At 42.7% G+C, this 13,928-nt stretch overlaps 1 pseudogene; it reads right to left on the reverse strand.

Moving 5' to 3' along the window:
• Positions 1-2,369: 2,369 nt before the first annotated feature.
• On the reverse strand, positions 2,370-11,346 carry LOC120662438 (annotated as a pseudogene).
• Between the last annotated feature and the right edge of the window lie 2,582 nt (positions 11,347-13,928).

Here is a 13,928-nt window from a genome sequence, read left to right on the forward strand (position 1 = left end):
TGCTTGTATGTATGTCTCGTACCTAACTTTGCATTCACTGGACATGTACATAATGTCGAGTTAGAATCGTACTTAGTCGTAATGGAGTATCGAAGTATAAACATACCATCTATTGTATGTAATGGAAAATACGAGAGTGATCAGAGGCGAACGTTGAAGTGTATAAATAAGCGGTCCACAGCTATCTCATTACAAATAAACATCAGAGATACAAACATCAGATATAATTAACCACCCCTAGGGCGTCGGACCCTCTTAGCCCTCTGCTGGGCACGGACATGGCCCTGGGAGCTTTTCATATCACTAGAATACTAAAAAGCACACATTTAATTAATATAACGATAAGAAATAAGAATTAAGAAATGCATTACATAATGTGAACCATCAAAGTTTACATCATAATACAACGATAATGAAACACACATCACACATGCAGTGGCATGGCAGAACCCGTTGCAAACTACGGTAAACAGATTCCGGACTAACCTAACATGCCTTAGGTAATTTTAAAAAAACAGAACAAACACAACGATGCAGCATATCACTAGCACTAGGGTAGTCCTAATAGCCGTACCCCCATGTAGCAAACTGCGTTGAGCCTTCTCCGCAGTATCCACCCATTGCAGGTGGTGCAGGCGGTGGTGCCGGAGGCGCAGGGCCCTTCTTCTTGTGACAGTCGAAGGACCTGCTGCTCGCGGGTGCGGGTTGATCGGACCTGCTTCTTCGACGCAGTCAACCAGGGCAAAACGGGCCTCCAGGTCATCCTTCCATGAGGCCGCCACCACACGCGGACCTACAGCCTCCCCGACGATAGGGAGGCCGAGGAGGTAGGCCACGTCCTGCAGCGTAGGAGTCATCTCCCCACACGGGAGGTGGAACGTGTGTGTCTCCGGCCTCCATCTGTCAACGAGCGCCGTCAGGAGGGATCGGTCGAGCTGAATAGGCCCAACCTCGACAAGACGGCTCAGAGTCAGTAGACCGGCCTCACGTAACCTGCAATAAACAAAATTGTCGAAACAAAGGAATACCGACGAATACATATGTCATAAACAATAATATTTCATTACATACCTGTGACACCAATCGTGATGTATAGAGATCGCCTCCCCAGGTGGACGAGGACGTAGCACCTCTAGGGCTCGGTGCTCAACTGCTGCAAAGTAAGACCTGTGGCTCGAGTCGATAACTGGGTCTAGCAAGGAGTCCATCTCCATACCTGCATTCAAAAATATATGATAACACATATGTACATATATGTTTCATATAAACTGGACACATAGGTACAATAATATTTCATTACATACATGCAATATTTTATTACTACATATTACAAATAATGAAATACAATTGTGGATCATGACACCGAATGCCTTCCACGAGCAATTCTCGCCGATGGTCGTCTGAACGTAGGAGGTGCTCCATCTCTAGGATTTCCGGAAGGACCGACGTCAGCAGCATCGTGAATTGCATTCTGAGGACACTTCTTGTAGTTGTGACCCAATGCTCCACATTGGCTGCAACGTTTTTGTGCCTTGTTTGCTTCGGACTCGTCCATACTATTCCGAATACGACGTGTCTGACGGCGGCCTTTGCCTTTCTTAGTGGCTGGATCAGGAATAAACATCTTATTCTCATTATCCTGAATAAAAGGCCCCAATATTCCAATCCCGTATATCTCATGTCCCCAGGTGGATACAGCTGCTTCCTTGCTGAAGTAAGGTGAAACAAATACTCTTGGCTGCAACCCAGACTCTGCACATGCCGCAATGAGATGCCAAATTCTATTCTAAATCATAATTAATTTATAAACACGTCTCTAATAGTACTGCAATTGTAATAATAAATGCGTAGTACTAATTTTCTAAACTAATTTACTACTACATAACTATAAACTAAAATATCATTAAACTCCTACTTAAATGGTTCTACTACAGCACTAATTAAATTAAATTACTCACCCCTACTTAAATTACTCATACTTAAATACGTACTACTTAAATGGAAAAATATATAAACTAAATGTACTAACCTGCAGATCACAAGTGTTGAATCCGGCAGGGCTTCACCGCTTCCCTTCTCCTCACCCCTATCTTTTTTTCTGGATTTTTGGTGGAATTTTCGGGCTCAAATGAGGAGGGATGGGGAGTTGGATGCTTATATAAGGGGTACCCCGGTTGCCCGAGGGGGCGACAGCCCCCTGCCGCGCCCGTGGGCGGGGCCCAGTGGTCGCCCGAGGAGGGGGGGGGGCGACAGGCTCCCCTGTCGCCCGTTGGGGGGGCGACATGTCCTTTTTTTTTTCAGGGACCTCGTTGCAAATTTAAAGAAAAAATTACACTAAGGGCCTGTCGCCCTATGGGGGGCGACCGGGAGTATTTTTGAAATTTTTCAAAATAGACATATATTTTTGAAATTTTGATTTTTTAAAAATATAAAAAAGAAAAAAGCGCTTGGGAAGGTCCAGACTACAGAGGAGCTCTCCGGATGGTGGCATCGCCAAAATACTTAGCTTTCAGACTTTGTGCAAACTAACCTACGAGTTTAATTAGTTGAAAAGGCAATACGCCAAGCAGCGGATATGAGCCTGCTGTTGTTAACCAATAACTCACTCTGTTTGTTTGGTTTGTCAGCCAATCAGCCAACAGTATTTTTCTCTCACACCAAATCAGTACCAGTCATCAGCCACCAGCTAGCCAGCAGTTACCAACCGCAGCCAAGCGAACAGAGTGAATATCCATGACACCTAGTAACCAACCATCTTGTTCTGGCAAAGAGGTTGCTTTCCAATATCTAGACGCAAAGGCCTAGTTGCCTGTTCTTCTTTTACACCCTGCCACCCGAAAGTGCGATTGTCAAAAAAAGATTCTTAAGTTCTTAGTGAAAACTAGAATGTTTAGCCATGGAGTAGTAGCTGTGTACGGAAGCAATCATGGTGTAAAAAAGTCGGCTACCGTTTATCAAGGAATAGGTTGATCATACTTGATATACTTCATGCTTACCCATCATGACTGACAACTGAGAGGAATATTTTTCGAAGTTACAACTAGAACCGTACCTGGTGTTTGTATTCACCGCTTCCACCAGATCTTCCACAGACCTGCACATCATACTTCTCATACATAACACCGCTTGCTTTGTAGGCAGCGTAGTTCGTTCGAACCCACCTTGTAGCAATATCTTCAGCAAATTCCCTTGCCTCTGCTGAACCACAGTTCACCAATCCTTCAACTATCAGATGCTGCAATGGAGCCCATCCATTCGGAAAATCCCTGTTGCATTGCAGTTTGGAAGAACTGTTGAAATGGGGGATCAAACTATACATGAGAGAATTGTCTGTTTTCAGGGAACAACCACTGCTGCCCGGTGTTCAATAATGAAGCCGCTATTCCAGAGATATGAAGTAGCCGTGATGCCTTCAGGCTTCTCACGACTCCTTTTGATTTTGCCTCATTGACATATTTCACCGAGCCTGGCTTTGTTTCAGATAATTAAACTCAATGACTGTGCAATGAGAGCAGGAAAAGGAATAGAAAAGAAATCTTTTTAGATATAATAATTCTCATTCTTCTGTACTATTAAAGTATGTTCAGTTTGGGTAGTTGAGCCTAGACAATCAGAGCCTAGACAGTATTAGTAACTGAAGGAGAACATAAGGGTCTGATATATTGGTTGCCTGATTTCAGCCGACCCAGGCTCTCCAGCTGCAAACTGCTCATGATTGGTTTCCCAGACCAGCCTTTGGGTCTGGCTCACGCCCTAAGTGTTTCTCTTAGGCACCATCCTAGTACTATAAGGTTATACACATGATGTTTCCTTCAAATCATGAAAACATTGTAAATTATTCAAGTGACTATAACATTTAGGAGTTTTTTGTCCCTAAGAACTTGCTCCTGTATTTAATTTCTTTTAGATCAAACGCATTGACCCACGTTTTATAGAAAACAATGTCCTGGGATTACCAGTTTTTACTGTCCAACCACAACACTCAAGAAATATGGCAGAAGATAGAACAAAAAGTAAACAATCTCGAAAAGTGATAATTAACAAAAGTTTTTCCTTCATTCTGATACCTGATTCAGTCAAAAAGAATACTTGACAAAAGCCGGAACCTATACATTATTGGATTAAATGTGAAGGAAAAAGAAATTGTACATACCAGATTCAGTCAAAAAGAATATTTGACAAAACCTGGATCCTATACATTATTGGATTTAACAGAAGTATGTGAAGGAAAAGTCACTAAAAAAAGATGTCAATGAAAAACATTGTACAATATTGTCTAACATAGTTTCCAGTTTATTGATACTAAACCTTGGGAATTCTATTTGCTAACCAGATAGGTATGAAGTTGGAAGCAGAACATGGAAAAAATACAGCACGCACCAGAATGATGATATGCATTTAGCCAGATAGGTATGAAGTTGGAGGCAAAGATGTTGCGGTTCTGTGACTTAGAATTCCATTGGTAGACACCCTGAAAATATAAGACATATCAAGTTAAAATCATAATTCTGTTCATAACAGTTTGATAGGTCAAGGCATAATCCTTCTTAAGTACCTGGTATTGTACATCATCAGGAAGCCAGTAGTCAAGCCACTGCTCCATCTCAGAGTTCCATAAAATAGAGTCAATTGCAATTTGACGTGCTTTTGCACTCTCAGAAAATTCTTTTGAAATTGTATGTTCTCCTGTAAGTTCAGCAAAGAATTCAATGTCTCTCTCCATCTGTTTTGCACACAAAGGTTTGCATTACTTTATTTGAAGATTTAAGGATCAGTACCATTCTAGATTCTATGAAAATTATTTCTTATCGATAAAAAAAGTAAATTATTATTGGTTTGAATCAGTTAACTTTTTGCCGCAAGAACTCCTAGACATTGGGTACATTCTAGAGAGCAAGTAAAGTGCATATAATTGTAAGCATGATGTACCCTTCAATTTTAGAATTTGAGCATGCTTGTGTTTGAATTTGAACACCATATATACCCCACCTTGTATATGAATGTGTTCAAATCCACTGGTATGATAGATGTTGTTGCCAATGTCGTCATGTCAGGAGGATTTCTACCCAAAACAACAATAACAACCATTAGAAGCATGATTTACTACGGACTGCGCTATCCTTTTTTTACACGGTGCAGATCATAAGTGTTTTTTTAATTGTTTAACAGTAATTATTAGGCATCACCTCATCCGTCGAGAGCTAAAATCCCACCCAGATTCTTCTGCTGAAGCAACTTGGTGATAGAAATTTTCCTTATCAGCTTCAGAGGAGAGCTTTGAAGCCTCATCCTAAAATAAAGCACAATAAAAGAATTCTCCAGTAATCATTACTGTAATAACTCTTAAAAGGAACATGTACATTCAGCAATCAGCAGATTCGATAATTTCAAAAGTTGCAGAGCTTACAGTGGTTGCAGATTCTGGCCTGGGTTTGTTCCACATAGCTTGATACCTAGTCAAGCTATGTATCTGTCCCTGATTATCCCTTACCATTACTCTGTGCAGGGGCGGAGCCAGGAATTTGGTTTTTTCATTATTAGGCGTGGCCAACCATGCTAATTTATATAAAAATTTAATTAAAATTCAAATGTTCAATGTAAATTTGGGAACCATAGGGGGGGCCAGGCCCCTGCCCGCCCCCTGTCTCCGCCCCTGACTCTGTGAAAATCTGAATAATAAATTTAGTGTAGGATAAAAGTACCTGTGTGGTTCTTGCTAGACTCTAAAAGAGAATATTAATGATTGAATTTATTTCCAAGAACAATGCTTCAAATAATTTGACGGATATCACGTTTCATATGTTTGCTGAATTAAGCAGCAAACCTGACATCCAGAAGTTATGCTCTTTTAGCAGAGAAGGAAATGCTTTCTTCACCAAGTCCAAATCACCGGTTGCTGAGTATATCTCTAAAATCATGGAGCTTAGGAGTGGTGGCGGGCTGCATAGAAAAAAAAAATCAGATTCACGAATTGGTCCGCAGATGCATCCCTACATCTATTTGAAAAGGAGAAAACTTGTACTGTTGCGATAAAATCGATCAGCTTATTTGTAGCTCTGCAAAAAAAATTACAATAGCTAGGGATGCAAAGAAAACCATAATTTACAATAGCTAGGGATGCAAAAAAAAATGTACTGTTGCGATAAAATCGATCAGTTTATTTGGATGTTCCAGCGTAGTTTTTTTTTTTGAGATCCAGTTCCAGCGTAGTTTGATTGATGGGCCTGGTGGGTCACCCAGAAGTGGGTATGGGCCAGTAACTTGGAGCATATAAATCGGGCCATTAGGGTCGAGATCCAAGAGGAGGTCACGTTAGATAACTGGTATTGGGCCAGTGGGCAATCAATGGGATTGGGAAGTCAAGAATTAATTTTTTTTTCTCTATTCAGGCAACCGGTATTCAACCTTTTGTTAGTGTTCATATATCCCTAAGTTTTTCTTATTATTTTCGTAGGTTAAATTTATTTTCTCATTGTCCCAGCCATGCTTTTATTGATTCGCTGTCCACTTCTGCGAACTTTCTTTTTCTCATTTTGCATTTTTCTTGGATATCAAACTTATAGTTATATACCCAAGAACTCACATTTGATAAATTGTTGCATTTTATATACCAATAAATTTATTTTTTTAATTTCCCCCTTCCTTCCAAATTAAATAATTTTTAACCAGATTCCTTTCATTTTACTCCCTTTTTCAAGAAAAATAGGCTTTGGAAAGTAAGTGCCTTATTTGATACATTTCTGCTTTAATTTTGTCTCAATGACAATAATATAATACTAGCTCTATAGTAGAACAATCCAGAAATCAATTTAAGTGTAGAGGTGAATATGCAGAGTCCAAAGGCGTGTCGAGATATGTCCGCGGCGAAGCCCAGGATTATTAGTGGCTACTGTCATCGCTGCTGCTATAGTGTTATGTGGAGGGAATCGATCAAGACATATTCAAGTGACTGAAATTCTGTCACCTTCCAATCACTTATTGCATTTGGTGATGTGTCAGAGTTAGGATCATTAAATTTGCTAGTTCGGGGAGAGCAATGTCTTCACCTTCGATTTGTGTAGTAGGATCTCGCACCATTGAGAACGAAGCCGTATCTCTCGACAAGGTACAAGAGGTTGACGACGACCTCCTTGGCCGTCTCGTACATCTTGCTCACCAGCAAGCCCCTGCATTGCATCATAAGCAGAGATCGACCGGGGCGAGCATGCAAAGCGAAAAGGGCGGCGGCCGGAGGAACCGGCCGGGGCGGCGGCGCGCGGACTTGACGACCCAGTAGGAGTCCCAGTAGTAGAGCTCCCGGTAGCCGGAGCCCGGCACGACCGCCCTGCCGGGCAGCGGCAGCAGCGTGTGCCTCTGCGGCGCCGCGGCGACGCCCGGCGCCACCCGCCGCGTCAGGTTCCGCCAGACCGCCACAGCGCGTGCACCTCCCGCGCCCACGCCCGCGCGGCGCCGCTCCGCACCCGGGGCAGGAACCCGCGCGGCTCGGGCAGCGCCAGGTCCGGCGGGTCCGCGGCCGCGAGGTCCGACCCGGCCGGCGCGAGGTACCGGTGCAGGAACGCCCCCATCTCGCCCCGCGACGGCGCCCGGGCCGGCGGCCCCCGCGGCGAGCGGCATGTCGACGTAGAGCTTGGGGTCGAAGCCGCGCGGCCCGAACGCGCGCAGCGCCTCCGACTGCACGCGCTGCAGGAGGTCGAGCAGCGCGCCGTCGCCGCCGCCGGGGCCGCCCCCGGGCGCTGCGGCAGCGCCGCAGAGGAGGACGGCGAGCAAGATGAGCAGACGGCGGCGGCGGTGGCGCGCTACGGCGTCCGTTGTTCTTGGGGTGTGCACTGTGCAGGAGGGGGAGGGGATGCAGGTAGGATTTGAATGGAACCGTCGTCCCTGCTCGCGCGGAATCTATCGCGGCCAAGCGATTTGGGGATGCTCGGCTTGGAATCTTGGACGCGGCTTGTCGAATGCGTTTGGTCGTGTGCTTGTGCTTCTCACTCAGTGCCCGAGTCAAAACGGTCAAAGATGAGTGCACACTGGAGTAGTACTACTGGACACCTGACAGGTAGGCAACGACTTTTCTACAGGTATACACACAGGTCGACATGCAATTGATCAGCCCACTGTGCCCCAAAAAAAAGCCCATTGGGCCCACTATGCGATCTCCCCCCCCCCCCCCCCCCCCTGTTTTGGGATCCCTTCTTCATTTTTTTAAGAAAATTGAAAGCCTTTTCGCAGGAGTTCAGAATTTTATTTCACCACCACAGGTTCAATATTGTAAAAATTAAAATGAGTGTGTGGGTATATTGTGGCAGAAATTTTTGGTTGCAGCTTTGCCCCATGCACGCACCCGTACTGCATATACAGTATGTAGGGATCTATTTTTTACTGTTTTTCCTATGAGTTGAGGTAAATGCCAAATAAATCTTTGCGATCTTGATTCTTTTTTCTTTCAATATCAATTACACAGTTCAAGAAACACTATTAGAAAATTGCCTACAATACTCACCATTTTAATGTGGATGAAGGAAATAGTACGATATAGATATTGATTTCTTTAAAAAATAAATATTTATATATATTCATCTGGATAGTATTTGGTTCATTAACAATAGAAAATGTCATACTTCTATCTATGTTTGAGATCAGCCAGTGGAGTGACAAATATGATTGAAGTTAGAAAATGATCAAAACAGGATCAAGAACCATCCTAATTCAAAAATTTCAAAAGGAAAGTTTCCTACAGTACTATGCATGCGATCTTGTTTTTACCCAGTTCTAGAATTGTTGAGGTGGTATGACTTTCTTTTATGTTTTCAACGTAGATCTTATTTTGGTGCTTGAATTGTGCACAACATCCTTGTTTTGTGAAGTTGTGCCAAAGTTAAGAAAACAAATGGCCTCTCAGCGACTCATTGCAAAACTAACCAATAAAATTTTTCAAACTGTTACCTAATTATATATATGTAGGTATAGCAGCATATGCAGAGGGTTATATATCATCGGCAGTCAACACAATAAGATGCCATTAGGATGGTCCAGAATCATACTTATCCAAGAGTAAAATCCCACTTATATTAGACACTTCCCTATGTTCCACATGCTGAAGGTATTCATAGGCAGCTGGCCTATATTAACTTTTCTCTATTTCACTTATGTTAGCATTTGAAATTACTCATCCTTTGAGTTGGTTTATTTATTTTTTCTTCATCGATTGGTTGGACCAAGTTTTTTCTCTCGTTATTTTCTCCTTGCTGTTTAGAAGGGGTTACCATATTATTAATTTAATAGGACCACAACACTCAAAACGTTACTTTATGCTATCTCTTTTTTTTCTTTCATTCATCTGGACACCATTTTCCCTTAATTTGAATTTCCTTTGAAGATCATGCTTTTTTATTGATGAAACTTTGGGGGAAAAAACAAAACCTGCGTCGCATAAATAATTTCATCTTTACCGTGCATATAGTATATATAGTGGCATATTAGCACTGAACTATAAAGAAATTAAACTATGAAGCATCGCGTCACTGACTTTTAGATAGGAGGGTCAGTTTACTTGTGTATATATCAGGGTATGCATCATTATTTTTGGGGCCACGGCTACCAAGTACAGAAGATTATTTGCTCTCGACTACTATAACAGTACTGTAACGTGGCGCTGCACATAAACTAGAGAAACAACACCGTACCCAAGACCTTTTGTGTGTGACTTAATTGAATTGTGGAAATGGTCGAGTTCACAAAATATATTAGAAGAGACCTCTCGCCTGATGCATTTAGCGTAGTGCTAGCTGCATGTGGCTAGTAATTCTATCATTAGATACATAATGATAGACCAAGTACCAGGTACGGTGTTGCCAAAACTGCAATGCTAGTTGACAGTGAGTTTATTAAAAAATGTTGAGGACAATGAGCTAGAGCAACAGAAAATTTGCTGATGCACTGGGGTATGAAGATATAATGTATGTATGGATGCAAAGGCGAGCATCAAGAGAAGCATTGTGAATTAGTTTAAATGAGAGAGACCCAATGCTAACTGGTTACATATGCATGGTATACCCCTCATGAGATCCAGAGTTGAAAAAAAAGGTATGTATCCATGAGATTATTATCAGGTTGTTTTAGTTACTGGAGACCATGAGTACCTTATTAGAGCCAAAGAACAAACTTCGTTCAATTTATTAGCCTACACAAACAACTATAATTTTTGAGAAAGCATTACGTTTCTATAAATATATGATCGTCAATACTGTTCTATCTTTTACCAGATGTTCTTTTCTTCCAGTAAGTTCTAGTTTCTATTTATTTGTTCTTTATTTGATTTTTATGCCTTATTTGCGTGCCTAATATTTCTTTTGTAGCAAATTGTTTTTTTTGTCTACTTCAAAGGATAACACGATTATATATCCTGTTTTATATGCCTAGATTATGCACTAACTTTTAATGGGATTTGATCAAATTTATGTAAACAAATGCTTTAAATATTGTTTGAAATTTGGAAGTATACTGAGTGATACTTTAATTTGGTCCTTAGGAGTTTACACATTACTCCAATTGAGATGCATGTTGATACCTTGAGGGTCACAAAGATTTGAATAACTAACTTTAACCTTTTTTTACAGTGTTGTGGTTAACACCATTGTGACCTTAAGATGGCATTTACTGTAACAATTATGGAGAGATGCAGCTGATATCCAACATTCTTAAACATTCAGATGGGTAATAAGCCGAAACTCACTACTGGATGCGCCACATTTGCCGTGTGCCAAAGGCACACGGCAAAGGCCGTATTACACACGGCAAAGAGTTTGCCGTGTGTAACACACGGCAAACCCCACACGGCATAGATCGGCCGGCAAAGGCAAGTTTGCCGTGGGTCAATGTTCGGGCACTCGGCAAATAATTTTCGGAATAAATAAAAAAAACCAGCCACCACCACGTCCGCCGCCACCGCCGCCCTGCACCAGCCCCAGCCGCACCCCCGCTGCGCCGCCTGCACGCCGTCGAGGGAAGTCCGGAGCTGCGCCGTTGCCGTTGCTGTCGGGAAGAGGCGGTGCCGCGCCGCCACAGGCCAAGGAGGGGCGGGGACACCACCTCAGGTCGGGGCCAGGGGGCCGCACTACAAGGAGGGGGAGACGGCGGCGGCGCACACGGCCATCCACGTGCGGGAGCAGCGGCGGCCATCCACATCGCAGATCTGGGGAGGGAATGACGGCGGCGGCCATCCACGTTGCAGATCTGGGGAGGGGAGGAGCCGTGCCATCGCCGATGAGGGAGAGGCGGGGCTGGGCAGCTACCAGACGAGGATGGCGCGTCGGGGCTGGTGCTCGAGGCTGCGCCTCCGGCGGCGCCGTCCATCCGCTCCCCGCTGGGGCCAGTCGCCGCTCGAGGCCCCACCTGGTGGTCTCCGCCGTCCGGCGCTCGAAGACGCACCACCGCCAGCGCCAGCCATTCACTGCCGGCGGCGGCGGAGTGCAGGGCGGATGGCGGCGGCGGAGCGCAGGGACGCGGCGGGGCCCCCGAGCCCGACCCCGATGCCCGCACCGAAGGGCGGGGATGGCGGCTGACCCCCTGGGCGGCGGCGGCCGCTGCACTGGTGCGGGCGCGCCCACCAGGCCCCGTGCTCTACGCCTGCGCCACCACCACGGTTGGAGAGAGAGAGGGAGAGAGAGAGACGAAGGCAGGGAGAGAGGGGGCTTATCTGATGGGGGGAGAGGATTCGGGGTGCGGATCGATGATGTGGCAACTGTTGTTTGCCGAGTGCCAAGAAGAAAGCACTCGGCAAATAGCTTTTTTGCCGAGTGCCAGACAGATAGCACTTGGCAAACTATTTTTTTTATTTTTTTGTTCTCTTCTTCTTTTTCTGTTCTTCTAAATATATTATGATGCACTTTGAAAATACTATGTCAAATTTACTCAACAATATGTATTTAATTTGCTAATTTTATTATTTTATTATTTATGCAATTTTAGCTTAAATTAAATTAGTCTATAATTGCATTTTAAACATTAAAATTATGAAACAGTTTCAAAAAATTACCAAAATTTCACATGAAATAACCTATATTCTCTATTGAATATACAAAAGGTTTTATAGTCAAACCACAATTTAACCATCACGATTGTCTCAAAATCTAATTGAATCATTCTTAACGCTACTAGTCTTTCTTTGAGATGCTTCGATTTGTAAACATCGTATGTGACAAAATGTGCGAAACTTTCTCAATTTTTTACCATAGCTTCCACGTACGATATCATGAGATATTGACAGATTTTATAATTTTCAGACTTTATTTATTTATTCTAGAATTTTAAAATCACTAGCGCACACGCTCGTGGTCATGTTTTCTGAATAAGACCTAAAAATAGGTTAAATAACATGAATATTATTTTTCTACTCATTTTATTCTATTACTTGAATCACTTGCAGTTCAAATTTGACTTAATTGAAAAAAATGCTTGAAATGAAATTAATTAGTTAATTATAGAAAAATAAAAACAAAAATATACTAAATTTTAACATAAAGTACCATATGTCATATGTGAAGAGTAAAAAAAGTTTTGTGGTGAGAGGAGGAATTTTTTTATTATTTTGCCGTGTGCAAAAATAAAACACACGACAATTTTAATACTTTGCCGTGTGCTAAAAAAAAGTACACAGCAAACACATGGCTTTGCCGTGTGCCAAAGTAAAGCACACGGCAAAGCATGGCTTTGCCGTGTGCCACGAGTTTGCCGTGTGTTTATTTGTAGACACTCGGCAAAGTTGTTTTTTGTCGTGTGCCCGAGAAATTGCACACGGCAAACTCGTTGGCACACGGCAAATGTAGAGTTTCCCGTAGTGACTAGAATGGATCAAGTAGGAGGAACCATCAAACAATATTAATCAGCTACTTCCTGTCATTTTTCTACTGAAGTGCATTTATTATTACCGCGCCCACCTGATATTCATTATATCTGTAGTACCAGATATTCATCTTGGTAAAATTTTTATGCCAAAGCCATTTGATCTACCACAAACAGATCCAACTAAAGCTTATGGAGCATTAGCCACAAATCATAACTCAGAAAACCCAAAAGTAATTTGCATTGTAGTATATATAAGCCCAAGAAACGAACCTGCTGTATAATCTATTTATCCTTGAATGGCTCAATCTTCAAGAATGGCGAAAACTGATACATGCCTGTATATATGGGGCATGCTTCTTTATGAAAGATCTGTTCTTGGCCTTGTTAGTTAGCTGGGTAATGAAATTAGATATAAATCCGCATCAAAAGTTGCAGCCAAGAAAAACTAGAGCTAAAAAATCTCAAGACAACAATGAATGAGTTTAAAAGAATTCAATGCCCGGCCCATTGCAGATGGTCCTACCTCGCAAGGTACAGGCGCTTGAAGTTACCGAAACCAATTATAAATGCGAAATGATGTAAAATTGGAGCCACAAATTTAACCCATGGAGTAAAAATATCTACAATGGCAAAGTGCAACGACTACTGGTACGGTGATTGATCTGATCTCGTTACCGTTTCTGTCAACTAATAATCTGCAAAGCATCATCGATCAAAGGGTGGGGTCAGGCATATGAACTGCTACCATGTCCGGTAGTGTTGAACATTCCGAAGCCAAGGAAAAGTCCACTGCATCTGATAACAATTAGAACAAAACCCAAGCAATCAGTGTGGAGATAATCCCACGAAGAAATTCAGATGGATGACAACTTAATTCATCATCAGTACATGTACGTGTCTCAATCATGGACAAGGACAGAGCACAAAGTTCCAAATATAGATTGACATGCCAGTAAAAAGGTGGGCAACTTGTTCTTTTTTGTATATTAATCTACAGATGGATGGATTATTATTGTCTAATCCATGCAAAAAGCAGGGAGATGCATGCATCTAGTGTGGCGTGTACGGACCAATCCGAGTGCAGTCCCCAC

Source organism: Panicum virgatum, chromosome 2N (genome assembly GCF_016808335.1).
Source record: "Panicum virgatum strain AP13 chromosome 2N, P.virgatum_v5, whole genome shotgun sequence".
Classification (NCBI taxonomy): domain Eukaryota; kingdom Viridiplantae; phylum Streptophyta; class Magnoliopsida; order Poales; family Poaceae; genus Panicum; species Panicum virgatum.